The 3,368-nt window shown below is 36.0% G+C and overlaps 1 protein-coding gene and 1 pseudogene across 1 annotated transcript in view; one reads left to right on the top strand and one right to left on the bottom strand.

Annotated features, from left to right (window-relative positions):
- The window catches only part of SMCHD1 (structural maintenance of chromosomes flexible hinge domain containing 1), a 144,605-nt gene that overhangs the window by 23,082 nt on the left and 118,155 nt on the right, over window positions 1-3,368 (top strand). The window lies entirely within an intron of this gene.
- Window positions 1,638-2,047, bottom strand: LOC110594644 (annotated as a pseudogene).

Here is a 3,368-nt window from a genome sequence, read left to right as displayed (position 1 = left end):
ATTTTTTGATTTATTGTAAAGATGAGGTCTCACCAAGTTGCCCAGGCGGGTCTCGAACCTACGGGCTCAGGCAATGCATTCACCTTGGCCTCCCAATGCACGGGATTACAGGCTGAGCCACCGAGCCTGGCCTAGGTGTGGATCTTTTTAACCCCATGCATTCTACTTAGAGATTGTTGAGCTTCTTGGATATGTAGAACAATTAAAAAAAAATCAAATTTGGGAAGTTTTTGACCATTATTTTTCCTGATATTTTTTCTCTCCTCTCTTTCTACAACTCTTGTTTTTCATATGCTAGTATACTTGATGGTGTCCTACAGGTCTGTGATGCTCTGTTTATTTTTGCTTCATTTTTCTTTTTGTTCTCAGACTGAATAATCTCAATCAGCCTGCCTTCAAGTTCACAGAAACTCTCTTCTGCCAACTTATAAGCTTCTGAACTGAATTTTTCATTTGTTATTTTTCTTTCCAAATCCTAAATTTTTATTTGGTTATTTTTTATGATTTCTTTATTGAGACTCTCTATCTGATGAAATACTGTTCTTATACTTTGCTTTAGTTAATTAGATATGGTTCTATTATTTTGAATGAATGTAAGATAACTGGGCTTCTTCTAGGACAGTTTCTACTAACTGTTCTTTTTCCTGTGTGTGGACCATGCTTAAAATTTCTTTGCATGTCTTGTAATTATTTATTGAGAACTGAACATGTTAAATAATGTCGCGACTCTGGATGTTTGATAACCCCCTCTCCAGGGCTTGTTTTTTGTTTCTGTTGTTGTTGGCTTGTGTAGTGGCCTCCTTGAACTAAAATCTAAATCCTTTATTTTGTGTTACCATTGAAGTCTCTGCTTAGTAAGCTTAGTGATCAGCTAATAATGGAACATTTTCTTAAATGCCTTGAACCACTGTCTCCTAAGTTTTGCTGAGGGACTGTGTGCTAAGTGGGTATGTTTGGGATATGATTATAACTCAGATACTATTAGAATTGTTGCTTTAGAGGTTAACTTGGATACCTGGAACGTAATTGTAATTTGTGTGTTCATTTGGTTATTTTGTAGAGGAAGGAGGTGTGACATTAGTTAGTTCAGCTGGGTAGCCATAATTCAGGTATGTGTTGGATCATTGCTACTTTCTGTACTTTCAACTTGTTCAGCAGTTAAAAAGCTTTCAACTCAGCCAGAGCCATTTTTTGGAAAATAAAGAAATAAAAATAAAAAAACTGCACGATCCATGCCATATTTAGGTTGGAGAAATAGATTTCTTCAAGGGATTTGTTTCTAATATTCTAAAGAAAAAAACTGCTTTGTCTTCAGTATTTTTCTGCAAATTAAGATGAGCTTTTATTTACTTTCTATTATTTGTATTTACTTGAATTTAATGAGTGTGTTTGTAACATTTAAGAATGCTACTTTAATCTGATCATTTCCATTATGTCTGGCAGATTTGTTCCAGAGGCTCTGATAGGAATTGGTGGCCAGCCAGTTTTGTTAGCGTTGGAGCTTTCTTAATTTTTCTGGATTTTTCCCCTTTGGTAGCTTCAAGATAGTGAAATATAAATATATATCTGCCCTATTTCCTTAGGTTGTTCCCCCTACCACCACTGAGGCTTTTTATTTGTACATATGCATTTCATCCCTAGAAATAGAATCCCAGGATTTTCCCTCTTGTATGTTTCCTTCTTGCTTCTTTGTGGTCCATGATATCAACTGAGGTTTGTCAGTACAATGAAACCAAACTGGCAGGATGAAAGCAGATTATTCTGCCACTTTTCTAGATCTTTGAGTTGCACATCAAATCTGGGGCTGATCACACCATACTTGTTTAACCTGCCTGTGAGGTTCACAACAATTTTTCCAGCTCTGTGATCATCAGTGATTTCAAATTTGCCAGTGTAACCATGCTTCATCATCACAGTTAGAAACCGCACGATGACTTTGGAGCACGACGACTTTGGAGCACGACCTGATAAGAACCTGGTGTTTGCCTCTCTTTTCGGCATTGTTGATGCTCTTCTGAGCATCAGCCAGGACATTGATGCGCACCATGGCGGCACGAAAAGATGGCGGAAAGGTCTCCTTAGGTTGTTTTTAGTTTCTTTTACTAATTTGATTGTTTTGTTTCTTTTTCTTAAACACCTCTTATGTTTTGTTTCTATGCAAATTTTGCTTCTCTCTTCTAATCTACTGCTTTTGTTTCCCAAAGATATAGTGTCCTCTTTTATTGTTATGAGGATTATGAGTTAAGATATTTTCTGAAATTGTTTTGGACTTTGCTGTTAATTTATTCCTGAAGGAGATACATTTTCTCATTATCTAAATGACTGCTGTGATGTAAAACTGTCTTAAAATTATAGGTTATTTTTCTACTTTTACTTATCTTCGTGAAGGTATTTATGTAGTCCTTGAATGTGGACATAGGCATTTTTCTAGACTTATTAATACAAGTCTGAGACCTTGAAATATGTGTTCTCAGCCTTATTTGCTATGGTGTAGGGTTGTTGCCTAGATTAGGTTTTTGTAGATAGTTTGGATTGAAAAAAGGAGACTTAACTGCAGGGTGATTATGAGAGTGTCCATTCCTAACCAGTGAAGGGAATTCTTTGGTTTTGTGTCAGTTTAAGTATGTATGTGTTGTGTGTTATCATTGAGCTTCCCTGTCCCCTAAACTTTTGAGTTATTTTTCCATAAGTATTTTAAGGAAAATATGAGGATATTTTCACCCCTTTTCTTAGAAGTATTACTATAGTAATTGAATTCTTAGAACCCGTTTGCTTTTTTTTTCCTTTAATGAACATTAGTTCATAGACTTTAGTTAATCATAATTCTAGGAAATAGATTGCAGCATCCCACAAGTTTTGATATACCATATTTTCACTATCATTCAATTCAGTGTATTTTTTCCCTTGCAACTTAGTCTTTGTTTGTTTGTTTGTTTGTTTTGTTTTTTTAATTTTTATTTTAGAGATGGGGGTACAATTCAGGATTAGGTATATAAGTAGACATTGTACAGGTAAAGTTTGGGCCTCCCTTTGGTCCTCACTTTGCCTGGTTTGAGATCGGGTACGCTTTCTGATGTTGGGTCCCCACTCCCCTATCCCAACCCTGGCAGTATGCTGCTACTGCCAATCCTTTTCTTATAGTATTGTCATAAGTGTTAAGGGTCTGCTTATGAGTGAGAACATGTGGTACTCTGTTCTTAGTTTCTGTGATAGATCACTGAGTATTATAGACTCTAAATTCATCCAAGTTGCTGCGAAGTTCATATGTTTTCTTTCCTTAGGGCTGCACAATATTCCATTGTGTATATGTACCACATTTTTTTTTTTTTTTTGAGTTGGAGTCTCACACTGTTGCCCAGACTGGAGTG

This window comes from Carlito syrichta, unplaced genomic scaffold (genome assembly GCF_000164805.1).
Source record: "Carlito syrichta isolate Samal-C Ts95f unplaced genomic scaffold, Tarsius_syrichta-2.0.1 Scaffold317479, whole genome shotgun sequence".
NCBI classification, from domain to species: Eukaryota; Metazoa; Chordata; class Mammalia; order Primates; family Tarsiidae; genus Carlito; species Carlito syrichta.
Note: the sequence above shows the minus strand (reverse complement) of the source record. Positions and strands in the feature narration are given on the sequence as shown.